The sequence below is a fragment of the Triticum aestivum genome, chromosome 2A, assembly GCF_018294505.1.
Source record: "Triticum aestivum cultivar Chinese Spring chromosome 2A, IWGSC CS RefSeq v2.1, whole genome shotgun sequence".
NCBI lineage: Eukaryota > Viridiplantae > Streptophyta > Magnoliopsida > Poales > Poaceae > Triticum > Triticum aestivum.
Window position 1 is genome coordinate 701,726,654 of NC_057797.1, and position 14,753 is coordinate 701,741,406.

The following is a 14,753-nucleotide window of genomic DNA, read 5'->3' on the forward strand; positions in this document are numbered from 1 at the left end:
CGTGTGCGTAGGAATTTTTTTGAAATTACTACGTTCCCCAACAGTGGCATCCGAGCCTGGTTTTATGCGTAGATGTCATATGCACGAGTAGAACACAAATGAGTTGTGGGCGATATAAGTCATACTGCTTACCAGCATGTCATACTTTGGTTCGGCGGTATTGTTGGATGAAGCGGCCCGGACCGACATTACGCGTACGCTTACGGGAGACTGGTTCTACCGACGTGCTTTGCACACAGGTGGCTGGCGGGTGTCAGTTTCTCCAACTTTAGTTGAACCGAGTGTGGCTACGCCCGGTCCTTGCGAAGGTTAAAACAGCACCAACTTGACAAACTATCGTTGTGGCTTTGATGTGTAGGTAAGAACGGTTCTTGCTAAGCCCGTAGCAACCACGTAAAGCTTGCAACAACAAAGTAGAGGACGTCTAACTTGTTTTTGCAGGGCATGTTGTGATGTGATATGGTCAAGACATGATGCTAAATTTTATTGTATGAGATGATCATGTTTTGTCACCAAATTATCGGCAACTGGCAGGAGCCATATGGTTGTCGCTTTATTGTATGCAATGCAATCGCGCTGTAATGCTTTACTTTCTCACTAAGCGGTAGCGATAGTCGTAGAAGCATAAGATTGGCGAGACGACAATGATGCTACGATGGAGATCAAGATGTCGCGCCGGTGACAATGGTGATCATGACGGCGCTTCGGAGATGAAGATCACAAGCACAAGATGATGATGGCCATATCATATCACTTATATTGATTGCATGTGATGTTTATCTTTTATGCATCTTATCTTGCTTTGATTGACGGTAGCATTATAAGATGATCTCTCACTAAATTTCAAGATAAAAGTGTTCTCCCTGAGTATGCACCGTTGCCAAAGTTCGTCGTGCCCAGACACCACGTGTGTTGGAAATATGCCCTAGAGGAAATAATAAAAGGATTATTATTATATTTCCTTGTTCATGATAATTGTCTTTATTCATGCTATAATTGTGTTATCCGGAAATCGTAATACATGTGTGAATAATAGACACCAACATGTCCCTAGTAAGCCTCTAGTTGACTAGCTCGTTGATCAACAGATAGTCATGGTTTCCTGACTATGGACATTGGATGTCATTGATAACGAGATCACATCATTAGAAGAATGATGTGATGGACAAGACCCAATCCTAAACATAGCATAAGATCGTATAGTTCGTTTGCTAGAGTTTTCCAATGTCAAGTATCCTTTCCTTAGACCATGAGATCGTGTAACTCCAGGATACCGTAGGAGTGCTTTGGGTATACCAAATGTCACAACGTAACTGGGTGACTATAAAGGTATACTACGGGTATCTCCTAAAGTGTCTGTTGGGTTGACATGGATCAAGACTGGGGTTTGTCACTCCATATGACGGAGAGGTATCACTGGGCCCACTCAGTAATGCATCATCATAATGAGCTCAAAGTGACCAAGTGTCTGGTCACGGGATCATGCATTACGGTACGAGTAAAGTGACTTGCCGGTAACGAGATTGAACGAGGTATTGGGATACCGACGATCGGATCTCGGGCAAGTAGCATATCGATTGACAAAGGGAATTGTATATGGGGTTACGTGAATCCTCGACATCGTGGTTCATCCGATGAGATCATCGAGGAGCATGTGGGAGCCAACATGGGTATCTAGATCCCGCTGTTGGTTATTGACCGGAGAGCGATCTCGGTCATGTCTACATGTCTCCCGAACCCGTAGGGTCTACACACTTAAGGTTCAGTGACGCTAGGGTTATAGGGATATGTATATGCAGTAACCCGAATGTTGTTCGGAGTCCCGGATGAGATCCCGGACGTCACGAGGAGTTCCGGAATGGTCCGGAGGTAAAGAATTATATATAGGAAGTGCTATTTCGGGCATCGGGACAAGTTTCGGGGTCACCGGTATTGTACCGGGACCACCGGAAGGGTCCCGGGGGTCCACCGGGTGGGGCCACCTATCCCGGGGGGGGCACATGGGCTGTAGGGGTGTGCGCCTTGGCCTGCATGGGCCAAGGGCACCAGCCCCAAGGGTCCCATGCGCCAAGAGATAAAAAAAGGGGAAGAGTCCCAAAGGGGGAAGGCACCTCCGAGGTGCCTTGGGGAGGAGGGACTCCTCCCTTGGCCGCCGCCCCCCTAGGAGATTGGATCTCCTAGGGCCGGCGCCCTCCCCTAGGCTCCCTATATATAGTGGGGGAAGGAGGGCCTCTTAATCCACGCCTTTGGTGCCTCCCTCTCCCTCTCCAACACATCCTCCTCCTTCATAGTGCTTGGCGAAGCCCTGCCGGAGTACTGCAGCTCCATCACCACCACGCCGTCGTGCTACTGTTGGAGCCATCTTCCTCAACCTCTCCTTCCCCCTTGCTGGATCAAGAAGAAGGAGACGTTACGCTGACCGTACGTGTGTTGAACGCGGAGGTGCCGTCCGTTCGGCGCTAGGATCTCCGGTGATTTGGATCACGTCGAGTACGCCTTCCTCATCCCCGTTCTTTGAACGCTTCCGCGCGTGATCTACAAAGGTATGTAGATGCAATCCGATCACTCATTGCTAGATGAACTCCTAGATGGATCTTGGTGAAACCGTAGGAAATTTTTTGTTTTCTGCAACGTTCCCCAACAGTGGCATCATGAGCTAGGTCTATGCGTAGTTCTCTATGCACGAGTAGAACACAATTTGTTGTGGGCGTTGATGTTGTCAACTTTCTTGCCGCTACTAGTCTTATCTTGCTTCAACGGTATTGTGGGATGAAGCGGCCCGGACCAACCTTACACGTACGCTTACGTGAGACCGGTTCGACCGACTAACATGCACAAGTTGCATAAGGTGGCTGGCGGGTGTCTGTCTCTCCCACTTTAGTTGGAGCCGATTCGATGAAAAGGGTCCTTATGAAGGGTAAATAGAAGTTGACAAATCACGTTGTGGCTTTCACGTAGGTAAGAAAACGTTCTTGCTAGAACCCTATTTCAGCCACGTAAAACTTGCGACAACAATTAGAGGATGTCTAACTTGTTTTTGCAGCAAGTGCTTTGTGATATGATATGGCCAAAGTTGTGATGAATGATGAATGATATATATGTGATGTATGAGATGTTCATGCTATTGTAATAGGAATCACGACTTGCATGTCGATGAGTATGACAACCGGCAGGAGCCATAGGAGTTGTCTTTATTTTTTGTATGACCTGCGTGTCATTGAGAAACGCCATGTAAATTACTTTACTTTATTGCTAAACGCGTTAGCCATAGTAGTAGAAATAATAGTTGGCGAGCAACTTCATGGAGACACGATGATGGAGATCATGATGATGGAGATCATGGTGTCATGCCGGAGACAAGATGATCATGGAGCCCCAAGATGGAGATCAAAGGAGCTATGTGATATTGGCCATATCATGTCACTATTATTATTTGATTGCATGTGATGTTTATCATGTTTTTGCATCTTGTTTGCTTAGAACGACGGTAGTAAATAAGATGATCCCTCATAATAATTTCAAGAAAGTGTTCCCCCTAACTGTGCACCGTTGCGACAGTTCGTTGTTTCGAAGCACCACGTGATGATCGGGTGTGATAGATTCCAACGTTCACATACAACGGGTGTAAGACAGATTTACACATGCAAACACTTAGGTTGACTTGACGAGCCTAGCATGTACAGACATGGCCTCGGAACACAGAAGACCGAAAGGTCGAGCATGAGTCGTATAGAAGATACGATCAACATGAAGATGTTCACTGATGTTGACTAGTCCGTCTCACGTGATGATCGGACACGACCTAGTTAACTCGGATCATGTTATACTTAGATTACAGGAGGGATGTCTATCTAAGTGGGAGTTCATTAAATAATTTGATTAGATGAACTTAATTATCATGAACTTAGTCTAAATTTTTACAATATGTCTTGTAGATCAAATGGCCAACGTAGTCCTCAACTTCAACGCGTTCCTAGAGAAAACCAAGCTGAAAGACGATGGCAGCAACTACACGGACTGGGTCCAGAACCTGAGGATCATCCTCATAGCTGCCAAGAAAGATTATGTCCTACAAGCACCGCTGGGTGACGCACCTGTTCTCCCTGCAGAACAAGACATTATGAATGCTTGGCAGGCATGTACCGATGACTACTCCCTCGTTCAGTGCGGCATGCTTTACAGCTTAGAGCCGGGGCTCCAAAAGCGTTTTGAGAGACACGGAGCATATGAGATGTTCGAAGAGCTGAAAATGGTTTTCCAAGCTCATGCCCGGGTCGAGAGATATCAAGTCTCCGATAAGTTCTTCAGCTGTAAGATGGAGGAAAACAGTTCTGTCAGTGAGCACATACTCACTATGTCTGGGTTGCATAACCGCTTGACTCAGCTGGGAGTTAATCTCCCGGATGACGCAGTCATTGACAGAATCCTTCAGTCGCTTCCACCGAGCTACAAGAGCTTTGTGATGAACTTCAATATGCAGGGGATGGAAAAGACCATTCCTGAAGTATTTGCAATGCTGAAATCAGCAGAGGTAGAAGTCAAAAAGGAACATCAAGTGTTGATGGTGAATAAAACCACTAAGTTCAAGAAAGGCAAGGGTAAGAAAACCTTCAAGAAAGACGGCAAGGGAGTTACCGCGCCCGGCAAGCAAGCTGCCGGGAAGAAGCCAAAGAATGGACCCAAGCCCGAGACTGAGTGCTTTTATTGCAAGGAAAGTGGTCACTGGAAGCGGAACTGCCCCAAATACTTAGCAGACAAGAAGGCCGGCAAAACGAAAGGTATATGTGATATACATGTAATTGATGTGTACCTTACCAGTACTTCTAGTAGCTCCTGGGTATTTGATACCGGTGCAGTTGCTCACATTTGTAACTCAAAGCAGGAGCTGCGGAATAAGCGGAGACTGGCGAAGGACGAGGTGACGATGCGCGTCGGGAATGGTTCCAAGGTCGATGTGATCGCCGTCGGCACGCTACCTCTACATTTACCTACGGGATTAGTTTTGAACCTCAATAATTGTTATTTAGTGCCAAGTTTGAGCATGAACATTGTATCAGGATCTCGTTTAATTCGAGATGGCTACTCATTTAAATCCGAGAATAATGGTTGTTCTATTTATATGAGAAATATGTTTTATGGTCATGCTCCGATGGTGAATGGTTTATTCTTAATGAATCTCGAGCGTAATGCTACACATATTCATAGTGTGAATACCAAAAGATGTAAGATTGATAATGATAGTCCCACATACTTGTGGCACTACCGCCTTGGTCACATAGGTGTCAAACGCATGAAGAAGCTCCATGCTGATGGACTTTTAGAGTCTCTTGATTATGAATCATTTGACACGTGCAAACCATGCCTCATGGGTAAAATGACCAAGACTTCGTTCTCAGGAACAATGGAGCGAGCAACCAACTTATTGGAAATCATACATACTGATGTATGCGGTCCAATGAGTGTTGAGGCTCGCGGTGGCTATCGTTATGTTCTCACCCTCACTGATGACTTGAGTAGATATGGGTATGTCTACTTAATGAAACACAAGTCTGAGACCTTTGAAAAGTTCAAGGAATTTCAGAGTGAGGTTGAGAATCAACATGACAGGAAAATCAAGTTCCTGTGATCAGATCGTGGAGGAGAATACTTGAGTCATGAGTTTGGCACACACTTAAGAAAATGTGGAATAGTTTCACAGCTCACGCCGCCTGGAACACCTCAGCGTAATGGTGTGTCCGAACGTCGTAATCGCACTCTATTAGATATGGTGCGATCTATGATGTCTCTTGCCGATTTACCGCTATCTTTTTGGGGGTATGCTTTAGAGACTGCCGCATTCACTTTAAATAGGGCTCCGTCGAAATCCGTTGAGACGACACCGTATGAATTATGGTTTGGGAAGAAACCTAAGATGTCGTTTCTAAAAGTTTGGGGATGCGATGCTTATGTCAAGAAACTTCAACCTGAAAAGCTCGAACCCAAATCGGAAAAATGCATCTTCATAGGATACCCTAAAGAAACTATTGGGTATACCTTCTACCTCAGATCCGAAGGCAAGATCTTTGTTGCCAAGAATGGGTCCTTTCTAGAGAAAGAGTTTCTCTCGAAAGAAGTAAGTGGGAGGAAAGTAGAACTTGATGAAGTATTACCTCTTGAACCGGAAAATGGCGCAACTCAAGAAAATGTTCCTGAGGTGCCTGCACCGACTAGAGAGGAAGTTAATGATGATGATCATGAAACTTCAGATCAAGTTGCTACTGAACTTCGTAGGTCCACAAGGACATGTTCCGCACCAGAGTGGTACGGCAACCCTGTCTTGGAAATCATGTTGTTAGACAATGGTGAACCTTCGAACTATGAAGAAGCGATGGCGGGCCTGAATTTCGACAAATGGCTAGAAGCCATGAAATCCAAGATAGGATCCATGTATGAAAACGAAGTATGGACTTTGATTGACTTGCCCGTTGAGCGGCGGGCCATAGAAAATAAATGGATCTTTAAGAAGAAGACAGACGCGGATGGTAATGTGACCATCTATAAAGCTCGCCTTGTCGCTAAGGGTTATCGACAAGTTCAAGGGGTTGACTACAATGAGACTTTCTCACCGGTAGCGAAGCTAAAGTCCGTCCGAATCATGTTAGCAATTGCCGCATTCTATGATTATGAGATATGGCAAATGGACGTCAAAACGACATTCCTTAATGGTTTCCTTAAGGAAGAATTGTATATGATGCAGCCGAAAGGTTTTGTCGATCCTAAGAATGCTAACAAGGTGTGCAAGCTCCAACACTCGATTTATGGGCTGGTGCAAGCATCTCGGAGTTGGAACATTCGCTTTGATGAGATGATCAAAGCGTTTGGGTTTACACAGACTTATGGAGAAGCCTGCATTTACAAGAAAGTGAGTGGGAGCTCTGTAGCATTTCTCATATTATATGTAGATGACATACTTTTGATGGGAAATGATATAGAACTCTTGGACAGCATTAAGGCCTACTTGAATAAGAGTTTTTCAATGAAGGACCTTGGAGAAGCTGCTTATATATTAGGCATCAAGATCTATAGAGATAGATCAAGACGCCTCATAGGTCTTTCACAAAGCACATACCTTGATAAGATATTGAAGAAGTTCAATATGGATCAGTCTAAGAAGGGGTTCTTGCCTGTGTTGCAAGGTGTGAAATTGAGCTCAACTCAATGTCCGACCACGGCAGAAGATATAGAAGAGATGAGTGTCATCCCCTATGCCTCAACCATAGGTTCTATTATGTATGCCATGCTGTGTACCAGACCTGATGTAAACCTTGCCGTAAGTTTGGTAGGTAGGTACCAAAGTAATCCCGGCAAGGAACACTAGACAGCGGTCAAGAATATCTTGAAGTACCTGAAAAGGACTAAGGAAATGTTTCTCGTCTATGGAGGTGACGAAGAGCTCGTCGTAAAGGGTTACGTCGACGCTAGCTTCGACACAGATCTGGATGACTCAAAGTCACAAACCAGATACGTGTATATTTTGAATGGTGGGGCAGTAAGCTGGTGCAGTTGCAAGCAAAGCGTCGTGGCGAGATCTACATGTGCAGCGGAGTACATGGCAGCCTCGGAGGCAGCGCATGAAGCAATTTGGGTGAAGGAGTTCATCACCGACCTAGGAGTCATACCCAATGCGTCGGGGCCAATCAAACTCTTCTGTGACAACACTGGAGCTATTGCACTTGCCAAGGAGCCCAGGTTTCACAAGAAGACAAGGCACATCAAGTGTCGCTTCAACTCCATTCGTGAAAATGTTCAAGATGGAGACATAGATATTTGTAAAGTACATACGGACCTGAATGTAGCAGAACCGTTGACTAAACCTCTTCCTAGAGCAAAACATGATCAACACCAGAATTCCATGGGTGTTCGATTCATCACAATGTAACTAGATTATTGACTCTAGTGCAAGTGGGAGACTGTTGGAAATATGCCCTAGAGGCAATAATAAAAGGATCATTATTATATTTCCTTGTTCATGATAATTGTTTTTATTCATGCTATAATTGTGTTATCCGGAAATCGTAATACATGTGTGAATAATAGACACCAACATGTCCCTAGTAAGCCTCTAGTTGACTAGCTCGTTGATCAACAGATAGTCATGGTTTCCTGACTATGGACATTGGATGTCATTGATAACGAGATCACATCATTAGGAGAATGATGTGATGGACAAGACCCAATCCTAAACATAGCATAAGATCGTATAGTTCGTTTGCTAGAGTTTTCCAATGTCAAGTATCCTTTCCTTAGACCATGAGATCGTGTAACTCCAGGATACCGTAGGAGTGCTTTGGGTATACCAAACGTCACAACGTAACTGGGTGACTATAAAGGTATACTACGGGTATCTCCGAAAGTGTCTGTTGGGTTGACATGGATCAAGACTGGGATTTGTCACTCCATATGACGGAGAGGTATCACTGGGCCCACTCAGTAATGCATCATCATAATGAGCTCAAAGTGACCAAGTGTCTGGTCACGGGATCATGCATTACGGTACGAGTAAAGTGACTTGCCGGTAACGAGATTAAACGAGGTATTGGGATACCGACGATCGGATCTCGGGCAAGTAGCATACCGATTGACAAAGGGAATTGTATATGGGGTTACGTGAATCCTCGACATCGTGGTTCATCCGATGAGATCATCGAGGAGCATGTGGGAGCCAACATGGGTATCCAGATCCCGCTGTTGGTTATTGACCGGAGAGCGATCTCGGTCATGTCTACATGTCTCCCGAACCCGTAGGGTCTACACACTTAAGGTTCGGTGACGCTAGGGTTATAGGGATATGTATATGCAGTAACCCAAATGTTGTTCGGATTCCCGAATGAGATCCCGGACGTCACGAGGAGTTCCGGAATGGTCCGGAGGTAAAGAATTATATATAGGAAGTGCTATTTCGGGCATCGGGACAAGTTTCGGGGTCACCGGTATTGTACCGGGACCACCGGAAGGGTCCCGGGGGTCCACCGGGTGGGGCCACCTATCCCGGGGGGCCACATGGGCTGTAGGGGTGTGCGCCTTGGCCTGCATGGGCCAAGGGCACCAGCCCCAAGGGGCCCATGCGCCAAGAGATAAAAAAAGGGGAAGAGTCCAAAAGGGGGAAGGCACCTCCGAGGTGCCTTGGGGAGGAGGAACTCCTCCCTTGGCCGCCGCCCCCCTAGGAGATTGGATCTCCTAGGGCCGGCGCCCCCCCTAGGCTCCCTATATATAGTGGGGGAAGGAGGGCCTCTCAATCCACGCCTTTGGTGCCTCCCTCTCCCTCTCCAACACATCCTCCTCCTCCATAGTGCTTGGCGAAGCCCTGCCGGAGTACTGCAGCTCCGTCACCACCACGCCGTCGTGCTGCTGTTGGAGCTATCTTCCTCAACCTCTCCTTCCCCCTTGCTAGATCAAGAAGAAGGAGACGTTACGCTGACCGTACGTGTGTTGAACGCGGAGGTGCCGTCCGTTCGGCGCTAGGATCTCCGGTGATTTGGATCACGTCGAGTACGCCTTCCTCATCCCTGTTCTTTGAACGCTTCCGCGCGTGATCTACAAAGGTATGTAGATGCAATCCGATCACTCGTTGCTAGATGAACTCCTAGATGGATCTTGGTGAAATCGTAGGAAAATTTTTGTTTTCTGCAACGTTCCCCAACAACGTGATGATCGGGTGTGATAAGCTCTGCGTCCATCTACAACGGGTGCAAGCCAGTTTTGCACACGCAGAATACTCGGGTTAAACTTGACGAGCCTAGCATAAACAGGTATGGCCTCGGAACACTGAGACCGAAAGGTAGAGCGTGAATCATATAGTAGATATGATCAACATAGTGATGTTCACCATTTAAACTACTCCATCTCACGTGATGATCGGACATGGTTTAGTTGATTTGGATCACGTGATCACTTAGAGGATTAGAGGGATGTCTATCTAAGTGGGAGTTCTTAAGTAATATGATTAATTGAACTTTAATTTATCATGAACTTAGTCCTGGTAGTATTAGCATATCTATGTTGTAGATCAATAGCTCATGTTTAGCTCCCCTGTTTTATTTTGATATGTTCCTAGAGAAAACTGAGTTGAAAGATGTTAGTAGCAATGATGCGGATTGGATCCGTGATCTGAGAATTATCCTCATTGCTACACAGAAGAATTATGTCCTTGATGCACTGCTAGGTGATAGACCTATTGCAGGAGCAGATGCAGACGTTATGAACGTTTGGCTAGCTCAATATGATGACTACTTGATAGTTTAGTGCACCATGCTTAACAGCTTAGAATCAGGGCTTCAAAGACGTTTTGAACGTCATGGACCATATGAGATGTTCCAGGAGTTGAAGTTAATATTTCAAGCAAATACCCGACTTGAGAGATATGAAGTCTTGATATGTCTCCAACGTATCTATAATTTTGATTGCTCCATGCTATATTATCTACTGTTTTGGACTATATTGGGCTTTATTTTCCACTTTTATATTACTTTTGGGACTAACCTATTAACCGGAGGCCCAGCCCAAAATTACTGTTTTTTGCCTATTTCAGTGTTTCGAAGAAACAGAATATCAAACGGAGTCCAAACGGAATGAAACCTTCGGGAACGTGATTTTCTCATCAGATAAGATCCAGGAGACTTGGACCCTCCGTCAAGAAAGCCACGAGGCGGTCACGAGGGTGGAGGGCGCGCCCCTGCCTCGTGGGCCCCTCGAAGCTCCACCGACGTACTCCTTCCTCCTATATATACCTACGTACCCCCAAACGATCAGAAACAGAGCCAAAAACCTAATTCCACCGCCGCAACCTTCTGTACCCACGAGATCCCTATAAATTGGGTTGGAAGCGTTGAACCCTTTGTCTCGGGCCGCATGTTTATATATATTGGCAATGCCTTGGAGTACAAGAAGGGATCAAGAGATCGATCTCAAGTTGGTTTGGTTCGGTAGAGGAGGTTAACAAGGAGAGGAAAGAAAAGATATAGAGATAGATTACAATTTGAATGAAACTACCCTATACATATTCTAACACTCCCCCTCAATCTAAACCTCATGAACTTCGACCAAGGTTGAGATTGTACTTGAACTCATCTAACCTCCTCATAGTGAGAGGCTTTGTGAATCCATCAGCAAGTTGATCTCCAGTAGGAATGAACTGAATTTCGAGGAGCTTTCTAGCTACTCTTTCTCTGACAAAGTGAAAATCAACTTCAATATGCTTTGTGCGTGCATGAAAAATAGGATTGGCTGACAGATATGTTGCACCAATATTATCACACCATAATTTGGCTGCTTTTGGAGTCTTAATTCCAAGTTCATAAAGCAGTGTCTGTATCCACATTACTTCAGCTGTGGCATTTGCCAAAGCTTTGTATTCAGCCTCAGTACTTGATCTAGAGACTGTAGCCTGCTTTCTTGCACTCCATGACACAAGATTGGATCCCAGAAATACAACAAATCCACCAGTTGACCTCCTATCATCAATACATCATGCCCAGTCTGCATCAAAGTAGGCAGTAACAAGCATAGAAGAAGACTTGGTAATTTGAAGTCCAAGTCCCTCTGAAAACTTAAGGTACCTCAAAATTCTCTTAACTGCAGTCCAATGAGTAGTGCTAGGAGCATGTAAATACTGACATACCTTGTTGACAGCATAAGAAATGTCAGGGCGTGTAAGTGTCAAATATTGCAATGCACCCACAACACTCCTGTAATTTGTTGCATCCTCTGACCCAAGTGTCTCTCCACTTTCAACAGAAAGTTTTTTCAGAAGTTGAGATAGGTGTACTCACAGGTTTACATTTTTCCAAGCCTACTCTCCTGAGTATGTCAGCTGTGTATTTTTCCTGTGTCAGAAGTATACCATCTCTTATCTGTTTGACCTCAATACCAAGAAAATAATGAAGATCTCCCAAGTCCTTGAGGGAAAATTCCAACTTAAGATCCTTAAGCAAACAAGTGGTGGCACTTGAACTCGAGCTAGCAACAATAATATCATCAACATAAACTAGCACAAAAATAGTGACATTTCCTTTATTGTAAAAGAACGAGGATGTGTCTGCCTTGGATGGTACAAATCCAAGTTGTTGTAGTTGCATGCTCAATCGTGAATACCAAGCTCTTGGCGCATGTTTTAAATCATATAGAGCTTTATCCAATTTACAAACATAGTTTGGTGTACCTTTGTTTTCATAACCTGGTGGCTGCCGCATGAACACCTCTTCCTCAAGAACACCATGAAGAAACGCGTTCTGAACATCTAGCTGTCTTAAGCTCCAACCTCTGGAAACAGCAATAGACAAGACAAGTCGAATGGTGGCTGATTTAACAACTGAACTAAAAGTAGCATCATAGTCAATCCCAAACCTTTGCTTAAAACCTTTAGCAACTAATCTAGCCTTGTACCTGTCTATACTTCCATCTGACTTCCTTTTTATCTTGTACACCCATTTACAATCAATAACATTCATTCCACTTTTTGATGGTACTAGATGCCATGTTTTATTTTTCATAAGTGCATCATACTCACTATCCATAGCCTCTTTCCAATCTTTGTGAGCAAGGGCATCAACAAGATTAACTGGTTCACCAGTAGTAGTGAGAAAAGCACGTTTTTTTATCATACCTAATGGTGCCATCTTTGTATTCCTTTTCCTTAGTAATACCTGATTGTGACCGTGTGTGGCGTCGAGGAACAACTTGTGCAGCAGAGGAGGCCACCACAGAAGATCCAGCATCCTGCACACGCCAAGCAGCCGCGGGATCGCATGCCAGATCTTCTGTAGGCAGGATCGTCCTCGGGATTGTTCCACCAGCAACAGCGGGCCGCGTGTCGCCTGAAGATTCCACACGGGTGGACGTGTGCATCGGGGCCCGTGGGCTGGACCCAGCCGCGGTCGCCCGGTCGGGCGGCTGGTCGGCCACTCCCGCGGACCGTGGGCTCGTGGCAAGCGGGGATTCGCCCCCGGCCCTGCCTGCGCTGGTGGGCTCCGCGCGGTCGCTATCGGCCACCGGGTCACGCGTCGTCTCCGCATGCAGGCGGGCAGGATCCTCCTCGGATCGTGCGCCAATGATTGCGCTGGCGCTGGCGCCAGGATCCGCCTGGGATCGCGCGCCAGATCGCCTGCCGCCGCCAGAATCCTCCTCGTGATCAGCAGCACTTGTTTTGGCTGTTTCTGGACACATAAAATCATGAGCTGCATCTGTACAAATATCATTAGAGCTGCAATTTTATGTGGATTTGTTCACATGGTCAGCTTCAGATAATTCACCCCTGTGATCAGATAGAGTGTCAAGATCCGGAAGAAGTGCTATTTCGGCACGAAGAAGAGCGCCTGCATTGGGGTGAAGCTTGGCAAATGGAAAGAGAGTTTCATCAAAAACTACACCTCTAGAAATATAGATACGTCCGGTGGAAATTCTAGGCACTTGTATCCTTTGTGTAGATTACTATAGCCTAGAAAAACACATTGAGTAGAACTGAATTCAAGTTTGTGATGATTATACGGACGTAAGTTGGGGTAGCAAGCACACCCAAAGGTTTTGAGGGAATTGTAGTCTGGTTTTTTATGGTAGAGACGTTCCAAAGGAGTAGAGTTGCCAATGACTTTACTTGGTAGACGATTAATGAGATATGTTGCTGTAATAAATGCTTCATCCCAATATTTTAGAGGCATAGACGCATGAGCAAGTAGGGAGAGGCCAACCTCAACAATGTGACGGTGTTTGCGCTTGGCAGAACCATTCTGTTGATGAGCATGAGGGTAAGACACATGGTGTTGAATCCCTATGCTACGGAAGAAAGAGTTGAGATTTTTGTACTCCCCTCCCCAGTCACTTTGGACTGTGAGAATTTTTCTATTAAAGTATCTTTCAACCAGTTTCTGAAATTCTTGGAAGATAGAAAAAACCTCAGATTTATACTTGAGTAAATAAATCCAAGTGAACTTGCTATAATCATCAATAAAACTAACATAGTATTTATTTCTTCCAAAAGAATCTCTTGCATGACCCCATACATCACTGAAAATAAGCTCTAAAGGAGCATGAGACACACTATTTGACTTGGGATAAGGAAGTTGGTGGCTCTTGGCACACTGACAAGCTTCACAAACTCACTCACTATTTTGACTATGTGACAAAGAAAGTTTGTCTTTATTGACTACTTGCTTAACTATGATTGATGATGGGTGTCCTAATCTTTGATGCCACCTCTCCAAGGAGGGTTTAGTGGCGGAATAAACTTGACGCCGGTTGTGACTGAAAGCTCCGGATGTGATGGGGTAGAGCCCTCCAATGCATCTACCGTGATGAAGAAGTTCCCTCGTTGCCTGGTCCTTTATAAAAAAGTAACGAGGGTGAGTTTCAAAGAAGACGTTATTATCAGTGGCTAGACGAGACATGGATGCAAGGTTTTTATCAGCTTGTGGGACATGAAGAACGTCTTTAAGAACTAGATCACGTTTAAGGTTGGGGGAATTAATGTAAGCTTGTCCAATGTGACAAATATCCATACCTCCACCACTTGTCGCAGTGTGAATTTGGTCGCCACCGTGGTATCTCTCACGAAGTGCAAGTTGTTCTAACTCGCTGGTGACATGATCTGTTGCACCCGAGTCCACGTACCAGACGCGGTCTCCTCCTCCTCCTTCTTCACGTATGGCTGCAGCAACATGACGGGCGTCGGGGACGAAGTCTTCATCATACTTGTGCCAACAGTCCATGACCTCATGGCCTGA